This window comes from Pristiophorus japonicus, unplaced genomic scaffold (genome assembly GCF_044704955.1).
Source record: "Pristiophorus japonicus isolate sPriJap1 unplaced genomic scaffold, sPriJap1.hap1 HAP1_SCAFFOLD_85, whole genome shotgun sequence".
NCBI classification, from domain to species: domain Eukaryota; kingdom Metazoa; phylum Chordata; class Chondrichthyes; family Pristiophoridae; genus Pristiophorus; species Pristiophorus japonicus.
The window spans coordinates 2,126,661-2,141,894 of record NW_027254772.1 but is presented as its reverse complement, the minus strand read 5'-3'; the positions used below and the strand labels follow the sequence as shown (position 1 = coordinate 2,141,894).

The window sequence follows — 15,234 nt, the reverse complement described above, 5'->3', positions numbered from 1 at the left end:
CTGTAACAATATTTATATATGCATATATTTACATACATTCCCTACTTTTTAACTTTCACAATAAATGTGCTTTTCTGTTCTGCCTGCATTGGCTCTATTACATTTGACCTCTTTCACAGCACACGCAGCTTCTGTCTGATCGTGCAGAAAAGCACTCGCGACTTTAAAAGATGGCCTTTGTTGCCCACATCTTCCCTCGTGGCTTGTCTTACACCATGGGCTTACTGTGTTTGGGAATTTACTGACTGCACACCCTGATTTCCAGTGCATTTCATGCAGTCGCACAGACTTCGTTCAATCAAAAATATATAGATTAAGAAACAATTATTTATTTATTTCAATCAAATCAAATTCAATTTTTTGCAATAAAATTGTAAATTTATTTATTTTCTTATTATAATAAACATATATATGTTTTAAATTGTCTTTTTGTCTGGGTTGGTTTTATTTCCCTCCCTCTTTCCTGCTTGTCTATCACCTGTGGCTTCAACAACCGTCCCAGTCCCGCGTGCTCATGAGAACCGCGCTCATTCACGCACAACACAATTGCATTCAGGAATGATAGAAATTCCAATTTATTCTTCTGAAAGGGAACTGCTGTCCGTGAAGGGCAATTCTACAGCTGTGTAAGAGGGAACTGCTTCCTGTCCAGGATCATTCGGTGTCTGTTTCAACGGGATGGTTGTCAGTTCCGGTTCATCAATTGCCCCTTTAAAACGTATTTTCTCATTATGCGGATCATCCTGTACATTTAAAAAGGAGTGTGATTATCAGCTGTGATAACCGAATTGTTAAACTGTTGTGTTTCAAGATACATTGACTTTGCCTGTGTCCGTGTACATCCATATCGCAGCGCATCTGTTCATTACTCAAATTTGCTCATGTTTTCCGATATCCACTCCTTGATGTAATCCTTGTCCCAAATTTGCTCTCAATATAAAAAACAACAAATTATGCACCGACGGTAGCGGCCGCGTGGCCTAAAGGATAAGGTGTCTGATTTCGATTGTAACTGTGATCTTATCAGATGATTGCAGGTTCGAGTCCGGCAGTGGTCAGCTATCGCGCTTTGTGAAATTTTATATTCTTTGTTTTGATTCTGCCTCAAAACCAACCATCTCGGACAGTCACTCACCTGAAGTAAAGGAAGGCTGTGTGCTTTAAGAAGCTAATGGCACATTTTCATCACTGTCGATCTGGTTGCACGGGCAAAACAAGTGGTGAAGTAGATTTTCGTGCATATTATTTCTGTTTGAATGCAAAAAGTAGGGGATGGATGTCTGACTTTGCAGTCAATAGGAGACAAGGTGACTGACAGGTTGAAGCAATGGACTGCTGATCCAGTATGCCCCCAGCTTCGTCGTTATTGTGTTAAACATTTTCCCCTACTTTTTTTATTCAATCACATTTATCCTCATTGCCAAATTCACCTTTTACTGAAAAGGATGCAGCTCGTTGATGAAGTAATGTCACAAAAAATAATCACTTCATCAAAGGGAAAACATTAGCAGAACGATGGAGAGGGGGACTCATGAAATCGGTCTCTGAGAGTCAGCACAGGCACGATGGGCCGAATAGCAAACTAACATCAGAAACTGAGAGCTACGCTCCTTACTGTCGGCGGCTCGTTGGTCTAGGGGTATGATTCTCGCTTTGGGATTATAATAATTGAAATGCGAGAGGTCCCGGGTTCAAATCCCGGACGAGCCCTGCCAACTTTTTGTCAAAAAACGACTTCTCAGCCGGTCGACATGTGAGAAAACTGACATGTTTCAAATTAAAACGTGTGATTGCACTCCGTTGTTCACACAGCGTCCAAAAATCCTGGAGATTCCCAGGAGCAAAGTGAAACTCACCGAACTGAGTAAAGTTCATGTTTCTCAGATGTGCTCGGCTCTGCGTCTCATTGGACAACATAAACCCCGGTTTGATTCCGGCAAATACTTGATCAGTGTATCTTCCTTTCTGCACGCATGAGCTCACCTCCATAGGGATAAGCATACATTCAACGTCAATCTCAAATTCAACGTGAAACAGACTCTGCCCTGAATATGAGTGCGTCCTGTTTCTCTCGCGCTGTAAAGATGTGAGAAGCTGGCTTTGGATTTAGTCCCTTGGCTGCCGAATTTAAACCGTGCAGGAAATCGATCCGGGGTGGCCAAGCTGCCTGGTCTAATTAAAAGGCGTTCAAACCCTAGATTCCAGGCAGGTTATAGTGTTCTGGCCTCAACATTCGGTTCAACGTATCGGATCATAAGCACCGCTCCCATTGTCTGCTAATGGTTCTGCTGTTCACACGAACACCTCCTCTGGTCCATCCTTTGTTACTTTATTGCCCGCTTACCACTCACTTTGCCTTTTTGCATTGTGCCATTTATTATTCAATCACTCCTACGCTCCACTGTATCACAGGCATTCCCTTTTGTCCTTCCTCGCTGCCTATTTTTCCAGGCGCTATTTTCCAGGAAAAATCTGTAAACTTTACATTTTTCTTAAAATATCGGAATGATCATCTGACTGAACGTGAGCCCGGGAAATTCATCCACAGAATGTTCACGGCCTGCTGAGTTTTACAGAATGCTTTGTTTTTGTTCATTGTGTTTCTGTATCCCTTTTAAGGTGATGTGCTGGTCTGCCCGGGGTCATTCTCTGTCTCTCCAAAATGGTGTGCTATCAGTATCGGATCATTATCTATCTGTTTAAAAGGAATGTGCTGTCTGTCCCGGATTTCAAATTTCAAATTTCAAAAACTGCCTTTGGAGAGTGCAGAATTTTTAGTTTGTTGGTGTGTTTGTGTAAGTGAGAGAGTGCGTGGAAACGTTCTGCGCGATCTTACTGTGCATTTCATGTCATGTGAGGAAAAATGCATTACATGCAACTTGAAGCCACACTGATTTGATTCAACACGCATTCAGGGACTGACTGACAGGAGAAGAGTCTGCTGTGGGATTTTGCTATTCCACATGTGAAAGAAGGCAAATTATATAAGTTAGAAACATAGCGATTTTAGCGAGAGCGTGCGGATGGGCTGTGTGACATGATGAGCTCCTTCCCCCTTATTTTCAAATACAAATCAAATCAAGACAAGACAAGACATGACTGACTGACTGACTTTGTTTATATAAATTTCTGTATCAATATTTATATATGCATATATTTACATACATTCCCTACTTTTTAACTTTCACAATAAATGTGCTTTTCTGTTCTGCCTGCATTGGCTCTATTACATTTGACCTCTTTCACAGCACACGCAGCTTCTGTCTGATCGTGCAGAAAAGCACTCGCGACTTTAAAAGATGGCCTTTGTTGCCCACATCTTCCCTCGTGGCTTGTCTTACACCATGGGCTTACTGTGTTTGGGAATTTACTGACTGCACACCCTGATTTCCAGTGCATTTCATGCAGTCGCACAGACTTCGTTCAATCAAAAATATATAGATTAAGAAACAATTATTTATTTATTTCAATCAAATCAAATTCAATTTTTTGCAATAAAATTGTAAATTTATTTATTTTCTTATTATAATAAACATATATATGTTTTAAATTGTCTTTTTGTCTGGGTTGGTTTTATTTCCCTCCCTCTTTCCTGCTTGTCATTCACCTGTGGCTTCAACAACCGTCCCAGTCCCGCGTGCTCATGAGAACCGCGCTCATTCACGCACAACACAATTGCATTCAGGAATGATAGAAATTCCAATTTATTCTTCTGAAAGGGAACTGCTGTCCGTGAAGGGCAATTCTACAGCTGTGTAAGAGGGAACTGCTTCCTGTCCAGGATCATTCGGTGTCTGTTTCAACGGGATGGTTGTCAGTTCCGGTTCATCAATTGCCCCTTTAAAACGTATTTTCTCATTATGCGGATCATCCTGTACATTTAAAAAGGAGTGTGATTATCAGCTGTGATAACCGAATTGTTAAACTGTTGTGTTTCAAGATACATTGACTTTGCCTGTGTCCGTGTACATCCATATCGCAGCGCATCTGTTCATTACTCAAATTTGCTCATGTTTTCCGATATCCACTCCTTGATGTAATCCTTGTCCCAAATTTGCTCTCAATATAAAAAACAACAAATTATGCACCGACGGTAGCGGCCGCGTGGCCTAAAGGATAAGGTGTCTGATTTCGATTGTAACTGTGATCTTATCAGATGATTGCAGGTTCGAGTCCGGCAGTGGTCAGCTATCGCGCTTTGTGAAATTTTATATTCTTTGTTTTGATTCTGCCTCAAAACCAACCATCTCGGACAGTCACTCACCTGAAGTAAAGGAAGGCTGTGTGCTTTAAGAAGCTAATGGCACATTTTCATCACTGTCGATCTGGTTGCACGGGCAAAACAAGTGGTGAAGTAGATTTTCGTGCATATTATTTCTGTTTGAATGCAAAAAGTAGGGGATGGATGTCTGACTTTGCAGTCAATAGGAGACAAGGTGACTGACAGGTTGAAGCAATGGACTGCTGATCCAGTATGCCCCCAGCTTCGTCGTTATTGTGTTAAACATTTTCCCCTACTTTTTTTATTCAATCACATTTATCCTCATTGCCAAATTCACCTTTTACTGAAAAGGATGCAGCTCGTTGATGAAGTAATGTCACAAAAAATAATCACTTCATCAAAGGGAAAACATTAGCAGAACGATGGAGAGGGGGACTCATGAAATCGGTCTCTGAGAGTCAGCACAGGCACGATGGGCCGAATAGCAAACTAACATCAGAAACTGAGAGCTACGCTCCTCACTGTCGGCGGCTCGTTGGTCTAGGGGTATGATTCTCGCTTTGGGATTATAATAATTGAAATGCGAGAGGTCCCGGGTTCAAATCCCGGACGAGCCCTGCCAACTTTTTGTCAAAAAACGACTTCTCAGCCGGTCGACATGTGAGAAAACTGACATGTTTCAAATTAAAACGTGTGATTGCACTCCGTTGTTCACACAGCGTCCAAAAATCCTGGAGATTCCCAGGAGCAAAGTGAAACTCACCGAACTGAGTAAAGTTCATGTTTCTCAGATGTGCTCGGCTCTGCGTCTCATTGGACAACATAAACCCCGGTTTGATTCCGGCAAATACTTGATCAGTGTATCTTCCTTTCTGCACGCATGAGCTCACCTCCATAGGGATAAGCATACATTCAACGTCAATCTCAAATTCAACGTGAAACAGACTCAGCCCTGAATATGAGTGCGTCCTGTTTCTCTCGCGCTGTAAAGATGTGAGAAGCTGGCTTTGGATTTAGTCCCTTGGCTGCCGAATTTAAACCGTGCAGGAAATCGATCCGGGGTGGCCAAGCTGCCTGGTCTAATTAAAAGGCGTTCAAACCCTAGATTCCAGGCAGGTTATAGTGTTCTGGCCTCAACATTCGGTTCAACGTATCGGATCATAAGCACCGCTCCCATTGTCTGCTAATGGTTCTGCTGTTCACACGAACACCTCCTCTGGTCCATCCTTTGTTACTTTATTGCCCGCTTACCACTCACTTTGCCTTTTTGCATTGTGCCATTTATTATTCAATCACTCCTACGCTCCACTGTATCACAGGCATTCCCTTTTGTCCTTCCTCGCTGCCTATTTTTCCAGGCGCTATTTTCCAGGAAAAATCTGTAAACTTTACATTTTTCTTAAAATATCGGAATGATCATCTGACTGAACGTGAGCCCGGGAAATTCATCCACAGAATGTTCACGGCCTGCTGAGTTTTACAGAATGCTTTGTTTTTGTTCATTGTGTTTCTGTATCCCTTTTAAGGTGATGTGCTTGTCTGCCCGGGGTCATTCTCTGTCTCTCCAAAATGGTGTGCTATCAGTATCGGATCATTATCTATCTGTTTAAAAGGAATGTGCTGTCTGTCCCGGATTTCAAATTTCAAATTTCAAAAACTGCCTTTGGAGAGTGCAGAATTTTTAGTTTGTTGGTGTGTTTGTGTAAGTGAGAGAGTGCGTGGAAACGTTCTGCGCGATCTTACTGTGCATTTCATGTCATGTGAGGAAAAATGCATTACATGCAACTTGAAGCCACACTGATTTGATTCAACACGCATTCAGGGACTGACTGACAGGAGAAGAGTCTGCTGTGGGATTTTGCTATTCCACATGTGAAAGAAGGCAAATTATATAAGTTAGAAACATAGCGATTTTAGCGAGAGCGTGCGGATGGGCTGTGTGACATGATGAGCTCCTTCCCCCTTATTTTCAAATACAAATCAAATCAAGACAAGACAAGACATGACTGACTGACTGACTTTGTTTATATAAATTTCTGTAACAATATTTATATATGCATATATTTACATACATTCCCTACTTTTTAACTTTCACAATAAATGTGCTTTTCTGTTCTGCCTGCATTGGCTCTATTACATTTGACCTCTTTCACAGCACACGCAGCTTCTGTCTGATCGTGCAGAAAAGCACTCGCGACTTTAAAAGATGGCCTTTGTTGCCCACATCTTCCCTCGTGGCTTGTCTTACACCATGGGCTTACTGTGTTTGGGAATTTACTGACTGCACACCCTGATTTCCAGTGCATTTCATGCAGTCGCACAGACTTCGTTCAATCAAAAATATATAGATTAAGAAACAATTATTTATTTATTTCAATCAAATCAAATTCAATTTTTTGCAATAAAATTGTAAATTTATTTATTTTCTTATTATAATAAACATATATATGTTTTAAATTGTCTTTTTGTCTGGGTTGGTTTTATTTCCCTCCCTCTTTCCTGCTTGTCTATCACCTGTGGCTTCAACAACCGTCCCAGTCCCGCGTGCTCATGAGAACCGCGCTCATTCACGCACAACACAATTGCATTCAGGAATGATAGAAATTCCAATTTATTCTTCTGAAAGGGAACTGCTGTCCGTGAAGGGCAATTCTCCAGCTGTGTAAGAGGGAACTGCTTCCTGTCCAGGATCATTCGGTGTCTGTTTCAACGGGATGGTTGTCAGTTCCGGTTCATCAATTGCCCCTTTAAAACGTATTTTCTCATTATGCGGATCATCCTGTACATTTAAAAAGGAGTGTGATTATCAGCTGTGATAACCGAATTGTTAAACTGTTGTGTTTCAAGATACATTGACTTTGCCTGTGTCCGTGTACATCCATATCGCAGCGCATCTGTTCATTACTCAAATTTGCTCATGTTTTCCGATATCCACTCCTTGATGTAATCCTTGTCCCAAATTTGCTCTCAATATAAAAAACAACAAATTATGCACCGACGGTAGCGGCCGCGTGGCCTAAAGGATAAGGTGTCTGATTTCGATTGTAACTGTGATCTTATCAGATGATTGCAGGTTCGAGTCCGGCAGTGGTCAGCTATCGCGCTTTGTGAAATTTTATATTCTTTGTTTTGATTCTGCCTCAAAACCAACCATCTCGGACAGTCACTCACCTGAAGTAAAGGAAGGCTGTGTGCTTTAAGAAGCTAATGGCACATTTTCATCACTGTCGATCTGGTTGCACGGGCAAAACAAGTGGTGAAGTAGATTTTCGTGCATATTATTTCTGTTTGAATGCAAAAAGTAGGGGATGGATGTCTGACTTTGCAGTCAATAGGAGACAAGGTGACTGACAGGTTGAAGCAATGGACTGCTGATCCAGTATGCCCCCAGCTTCGTCGTTATTGTGTTAAACATTTTCCCCTAGTTTTTTTATTCAATCACATTTATCCTCATTGCCAAATTTACCTTTTACTGAAAAGGATGCAGCTCGTTGATGAAGTAATGTCACAAAAAATAATCACTTCATCAAAGGGAAAACATTAGCAGAACGATGGAGAGGGGGACTCATGAAATCGGTCTCTGAGAGTCAGCACAGGCACGATGGGCCGAATAGCAAACTAACATCAGAAACTGAGAGCTACGCTCCTCACTGTCGGCGGCTCGTTGGTCTAGGGGTATGAATCTCGCTTTGGGATTATAATAATTGAAATGCGAGAGGTCCCGGGTTCAAATCCCGGACGAGCCCTGCCAACCTTTTGTCAAAAAACGACTTCTCAGCCGGTCGACATGTGAGAAAACTGACATGTTTCAAATTAAAACGCGTGATTGCACTCCGTTGTTCACACAGCGTACAAAAATCCTGGAGATTCCCAGGAGCACAGTGAAACTCACCGAACTGAGTAAAGTTCATGTTTCTCAGATGTGCTCGGCTCTGCGTCTCATTGGACAACATAAACCCCGGTTGGATTCCGGCAAATACTTGATCAGTGTATCTTCCTTTCTGCACGCATGAGCTCACCTCCATGGGGATAAGCATACATTCAACGTCAATCTCAAATTCAACGTGAAACAGACTCTGCCCTGAATATGAGTGCGTCCTGTTTCTCTCGCGCTGAAAAGATGTGAGAAGCTGGCTTTGGATTTAGTCCCTTGGCTGCCGAATTTAAACCGTGCAGGAAATCAATCCGGGGTGGCCAAGCTGCCTGGTCTAATTAAAAGGCGTTCAAACCCTACATTCCAGGCAGGTTATAGTGTTCTGGCCTCAACATTCGGTTCAACGTATCGGATCATAAGCACCGCTCCCATTGTCTGCTAATGGTTCTGCTGTTCACACTAACACCTCCTCTGGTCCATCCTTTGTTACTTTATTGCCCGCTTACCACTCACTTTGCCTTTTTGCATTGTGCCATTTATTATTCAATCACTCCTACGCTCCACTGTATCACAGGCATTCCCTTTTGTCCTTCCTCGCTGCCTATTTTTCCAGGCGCTATTTTCCAGGAAAAATCTGTAAACTTTACATTTTTCTTAAAATATCGGAATGATCATCTGACTGAACGTGAGCCCGGGAAATTCATCCACAGAATGTTCACGGCCTGCTGAGTTTTACAGAATGCTTTGTTTTTGTTCATTGTGTTTCTGTATCCTTTTTAAGGTGATGTGCTGGTCTGCCCAGGGTCATTCTCTGTCTCTCCAAAATGGTGTGCTATCAGTATCGGATCATTATCTATCTGTTTAAAAGGAATGTGCTGTCTGTCCGGATTTCAAATTTCAAATTTCAAAAACTGCCTTTGGAGAGTGCAGAATTTTTAGTTTGTTGGTGTGTTTGTGTAAGTGAGAGAGTGCGTGGAAACGTTCTGCGCGATCTTACTGTGCATTTCATGTCATGTGAGGAAAAATGCATTACATGCAACTTGAAGCCACACTGATTTGATTCAACACGCATTCAGGGACTGACTGACAGGAGAAGAGTCTGCTGTGGGATTTTGCTATTCCACATGTGAAAGAAGGCAAATTATATAAGTTAGAAACATAGCGATTTTAGCGAGAGCTTGCGGATGGGCTGTGTGACATGATGAGCTCCTTCCCCCTTATTTTCAAATACAAATCAAATCAAGACAAGACAGGACATGACTGACTGACTGACTTTGTTTATATAAATTTCTGTATCAATATTTATGTATGCATATATTTACATACATTCCCTACTTTTTAACTTTCACAATAAATGTGCTTTTCTGTTCTGCCCGCATTGACTCTATTACATTTGACCTCTTTCACAGCACACGCAGCTTCTGTCTGATCCTGCAGAAAAGCACTCGCGACTTTAAAAGATGGCCTTTGTTGCCCACATCTTCCCTCGTGGCTTGTCTTACACCATGGGCTTACTGTGTTTTGGAATTTACTGACTGCACACCCTGATTTCCAGTGCATTTCTTGCAGTCGCACAGACTTCGTTCAATCAAAAATATATAGATTAAGAAACAATTATTTATTTATTTCAATCAAATCAAATTCAATTTTTTGCAATAAAATTGTAAATTTATTTATTTTCTTATTATAATAAATATATATATGTTTTAAATTGTCTTTTTGTCTGGGTTGGTTTTATTTCCCTCCCTCTTTCCTGCTTGTCTATTAAATGTGGCTTCAACAACCGTCCCAGTCCCGCGTGCTCATGAGAACCGCGCTCATTCACGCACAACACAATTGCATTCAGGAATGATAGAAATTCCAATTTATTCTTCTGAAAGGGAACTGCTGTCCGTGAAGGGCAATTCTACAGCTGTGTAAGAGGGATGTGCTTCCTGTCCAGGATCATTCGGTGTCTGTTTCAACGGGATGGTTGTCAGTTCCGGTTCATCAATTGCCCCTTTAAAACGTATTTTCTCATTATCCGGATCATCCTGTACATTTAAAAATGAGTGTGATTATCAGCTGTGATAACCGAATTGTTAAACTGTTGTGTTTCAAGATACATTGACTTTGCCTGTGTCCGTGTACATCCATATCGCAGCGCATCTGTTCATTACTCAAAATTTGCTCATGTTTTCCGATATCCACTCCTTGATGTAATCCTTGTCCCAAATTTGCTCTCAATATAAAAAACAACAAATTATGCACCGACGGTAGCGGCCGCGTGGCCTAAAGGATAAGGTGTCTGATTTCGATTGTAACTGTGATCTTATCAGATGATTGCTGGTTCGAGTCCGGCAGAGGTCAGCTATCGCGCTTTGTGAAATTTTATATTCTTTGTTTTGATTCTGCCTCAAAACCAACCATCTCGGACAGTCACTCACCTGAAGTAAAGGAAGGCTGTGTGCTTTAAGAAGCTAATGGCACATTTTCATCACTGTCGATCTGGTTGCACGGGCAAAACAAGTGGTGAAGTAGATTTTCGTGCATATTATTTCTGTTTGAATGCAAAAAGTAGGGGATGGATGTCTGACTTTGCAGTCAATAGGAGACAAGGTGACTGACAGGTTGAAGCAATGGACTGCTGATCCAGTATGCCCCAGCTTCGTCGTTATTGTGTTAAACATTTTCCCCTAGTTTTTTTATTCAATCACATTTATCCTCATTGCCAAATTCACCTTTTACTGAAAAGGATGCAGCTCGTTGATGAAGTAATGTCACAAAAAATAATCACTTCATCAAAGGGAAAACATTAGCAGAACGATGGAGAGGGGGACTCATGAAATCGGTCTCTGAGAGTCAGCACAGGCACGATGGGCCGAATAGCAAACTAACATCAGAAACTGAGAGCTACGCTCTTCACTGTCGGCGGCTCGTTGGTCTAGGGGTATGATTCTCGCTTTGGGATTATAATAATTGAAATGCGAGAGGTCCCGGGTTCAAATCCCGGACGAGCCCTGCCAACCTTTTGTCAAAAAACGACTTCTCAGCCGGTCGACATGTGAGAAAACTGACATGTTTCAAATTAAAACGCGTGATTGCACTCCGTTGTTCACACAGCGTACAAAAATCCTGGAGATTCCCAGGAGCACAGTGAAACTCACCGAACTGAGTAAAGTTCATGTTTCTCAGATGTGCTCGGCTCTGCGTCTCATTGGACAACATAAACCCCGGTTTGATTCCGGCAAATACTTGATCAGTGTATCTTCCTTTCTGCACGCATGAGCTCACCTCCATGGGGATAAGCATACATTCAACGTCAATCTCAAATTCAACGTGAAACAGACTCTGCCCTGAATATGAGTGCGTCCTGTTTCTCTCGCGCTGAAAAGATGTGAGAAGCTGGCTTTGGATTTAGTCCCTTGGCTGCCGAATTTAAACCGTGCAGGAAATCAATCCGGGGTGGCCAAGCTGCCTGGTCTAATTAAAAGGCGTTCAAACCCTACATTCCAGGCAGGTTATAGTGTTCTGGCCTCAACATTCGGTTCAACGTATCGGATCATAAGCACCGCTCCCATTGTCTGCTAATGGTTCTGCTGTTCACACTAACACCTCCTCTGGTCCATCCTTTGTTACTTTATTGCCCGCTTACCACTCACTTTGCCTTTTTGCATTGTGCCATTTATTATTCAATCACTCCTACGCTCCACTGTATCACAGGCATTCCCTTTTGTCCTTCCTCGCTGCCTATTTTTCCAGGCGCTATTTTCCAGGAAAAATCTGTAAACTTTACATTTTTCTTAAAATATCGGAATGATCATCTGACTGAACGTGAGCCCGGGAAATTCATCCACAGAATGTTCACGGCCTGCTGAGTTTTACAGAATGCTTTGTTTTTGTTCATTGTGTTTCTGTATCCCTTTTAAGGTGATGTGCTGGTCTGCCCGGGGTCATTCTCTGTCTCTCCAAAATGGTGTGCTATCAGTATCGGATCATTATCTATCTGTTTAAAAGGAATGTGCTGTCTGTCTCGGATTTCAAATTTCAAAATCTGCCTTTGGAGAGTGCAGAATTTTTAGTTTGTTGGTGTGTTTGTGTAAGTGAGAGAGTGCGTGGAAACGTTCTGCGCGATCTTACTGTGCATTTCATGTCATGGGAGGAAAAATGCATTACATGCAACTTGAAGCCACACTGATTTGATTCAACACGCATTCAGGGACTGACTGACAGGAGAAGAGTCTGCTGTGGGATTTTGCTATTCCACATGTGAAAGAAGGCAAATTATATAAGTTAGAAACATAGCGATTTTAGCGAGAGCTTGCGGATGGGCTGTGTGACATGATGAGCTCCTTCCCCCTTATTTTCAAATACAAATCAAATCAAGACAAGACAAGACATGACTGACTGACTGACTTTGTTTATATAAATTTCTGTATCAATATTTATATATGCATATATTTACATACATTCCCTACTTTTTAACTTTCACAATAAATGTGCTTTTCTGTTCTGCCTGCATTGACTCTATTACATTTGACCTCTTTCACAGCACACGCAGCTTCTGTCTGATCCTGCAGAAAAGCACTCGCGACTTTAAAAGATGGCCTTGTTGCCCACATCTTCCCTCGTGGCTTGTCTTACACCATGGGCTTACTGTGTTTTGGAATTTACTGACTGCACACCCTGATTTCCAGTGCATTTCATGCAGTCGCACAGACTTCGTTCAATCAAAAATATATAGATTAAGAAACAATTATTTATTTATTTCAATCAAATCAAATTCAATTTTTTGCAATAAAATTGTAAATTTATTTATTTTCTTCTTATAATAAATATATATATGTTTTAAATTGTCTTTTTGTCTGGGTTGGTTTTATTTCCCTCCCTCTTTCCTGCTTGTCTATTAAATGTGGCTTCAACAACCGTCCCAGTCCCGCGTGCTCATGAGAACCGCGCTCATTCACGCACAACACAATTGCATTCAGGAATGATAGAAATTCCAATTTATTCTTCTGAAAGGGAACTGCTGTCCGTGAAGGGCAATTCTACAGCTGTGTAAGAGGGATGTGCTTCCTGTCCAGGATCATTCGGTGTCTGTTTCAACGGGATGGTTGTCAGTTCCGGTTCATCAATTGCCCCTTTAAAACGTATTTTCTCATTATCCGGATCATCCTGTACATTTAAAAAGGAGTGTGATTATCAGCTGTGATAACCGAATTGTTAAACTGCTGTGTTTCAAGATACATTGACTTTGCCTGTGTCCGTGTACATCCATATCGCAGCGCATCTGTTCATTACTCAAAATATGCTCATGTTTTCCGATATCCACTCCTTGATGTAACCCTTGTCCCAAATTTGCTCTCAATATAAAAAACAACAAATTATGCACCGACGGTAGCGGCCGCGTGGCCTAAAGGATAAGGTGTCTGATTTCGATTGTAACTGTGATCTTATCAGATGATTGCAGGTTCGAGTCCGGCAGTGGTCAGCTATCGCGCTTTGTGAAATTTTATATTCTTTGTTTTGATTCTGCCTCAAAACCAACCATCTCGGACAGTCACTCACCTGAAGTAAAGGAATGCTGTGTGCTTTAAGAAGCTAATGGCACATTTTCATCACTGTCGATCTGGTTGCACGGGCAAAGAAAGTGGTGAAGTAGATTTTCGTGCATATTATTTCTGTTTGAATGCAAAAAGTAGGGGATGGATGTCTGACTTTGCAGTCAATAGGAGACAAGGTGACTGACAGGTTGAAGCAATGTGTTAAACATTTTCCCCTAGTTTTTTTATTCAATCACATTTATCCTCATTGCCAAATTCACCTTTTACTGAAAAGGATGCAGCTCGTTGATGAAGTAATGTCACAAAAAATAATCACTTCATCAAAGGGAAAACATCAGCAGAACGATGGAGAGGGGGACTCATGAAATCGGTCTCTGAGAGTCAGCACAGGCACGATGGGCCGAATAGCAAACTAACGTCAGAAACTGAGAGCTACGCTCCTCACTGTCGGCGGCTTGTTGGTCTAGGGGTATGATTCTCGCTTTGGGATTATAATAATTGAAATGCGAGAGGTCCCGGGTTCAAATCCAGGACGAGCCCTGCCAACCTTTTGTCAAAAAACGACTTCTCAGCCGGACGACATGTGAGAAAACTGACATGTTTCAAATTAAAACGTGTGATTGCACTCCGTTGTTCACACAGCGTACAAAAATCCTGGAGATTCCCAGGAGCAAAGTGAAACTCACCGAACTGAGTAAAGTTCATGTTTCTCAGATGTGCTCGGCTCTGCGTCTCATTGGACAACATAAACCCCGTTTTGATTCCGGCAAATACTTGATCAGTGTATCTTCCTTTCTGCACGCATGAGCTCACCTCCATAGGGATAAGCATACATTCAACGTCAATCTCAAATTCAACGTGAAACAGACTCTGCCCTGAATATGAGTGCGTCCTGTTTCTCTCGCGCTGAAAAGATGTGAGAAGCTGGCTTTGGATTTAGTCCCTTGGCTGCCGAATTTAAACCGTGCAGGAAATCGATCCGGGGTGGCCAAGCTGCCTGGTCTAATTAAAAGGCGTTCAAACCCTAGATTCCAGGCAGGTTATAGTGTTCTGGCCTCAACATTCGGTTCAACGTATCGGATCATAAGCACCGCTCCCATTGTCTGCTAATGGTTCTGCTGTTCACACGAACACCTCCTCTGGTCCATCCTTTGTTACTTTATTGCCCGCTTACCACTCACTTTGCCTTTTTGCATTGTGCCATTTATTATTCAATCACTCCTACGCTCCACTGTATCACAGGCATTCCCTTTTGTCCTTCCTCGCTGCCTATTTTTCCAGGCGCTATTTTCCAGGAAAAATCTGTAAACTTTACATTTTTCTTAAAATATCGGAATGATCATCTGACTGAACGTGAGCCCGGGAAATTCATCCACAGAATGTTCACGGCCTGCTGAGTTTTACAGAATGCTTTGTTTTTGTTCATTGTGTTTCTGTATCCCTTTTAAGGTGATGTGCTGGTCTGCCCAGGGTCATTCTCTGTCTCTCCAAAATGGTGTGCTATCAGTATCGGATCATTATCTATCTGTTTAAAAGGAATGTGCTGTCTGTCCCGGATTTCAAATTTCAAATTTCAAAAACTGCCTTTGGAGAGT

At 41.9% G+C, this 15,234-nt stretch overlaps 4 non-coding genes across 4 annotated transcripts; all 4 read left to right on the top strand.

The window, feature by feature from the left end:
- Positions 1-1,622: 1,622 nt before the first annotated feature.
- Positions 1,623-1,710, top strand: trnap-ugg (transfer RNA proline (anticodon UGG)). Its single transcript is given in 2 exon segments — positions 1,623-1,658; positions 1,675-1,710. It is a non-coding gene; the product is annotated as a tRNA-Pro (tRNA).
- Positions 1,711-4,751: 3,041 nt separating this feature from the next.
- Positions 4,752-4,839, top strand: trnap-ugg (transfer RNA proline (anticodon UGG)). The gene is given in 2 exon segments: positions 4,752-4,787; positions 4,804-4,839. It is a non-coding gene; the product is annotated as a tRNA-Pro (tRNA).
- A 3,041-nt stretch (positions 4,840-7,880) lies between these two features.
- Positions 7,881-7,968, top strand: trnap-ugg (transfer RNA proline (anticodon UGG)). The gene is given in 2 exon segments: positions 7,881-7,916; positions 7,933-7,968. It is a non-coding gene; the product is annotated as a tRNA-Pro (tRNA).
- Positions 7,969-11,008: 3,040 nt separating this feature from the next.
- trnap-ugg (transfer RNA proline (anticodon UGG)) lies at positions 11,009-11,096 on the top strand. The gene is given in 2 exon segments: positions 11,009-11,044; positions 11,061-11,096. It is a non-coding gene; the product is annotated as a tRNA-Pro (tRNA).
- The last annotated feature ends 4,138 nt before the right edge of the window (positions 11,097-15,234 follow it).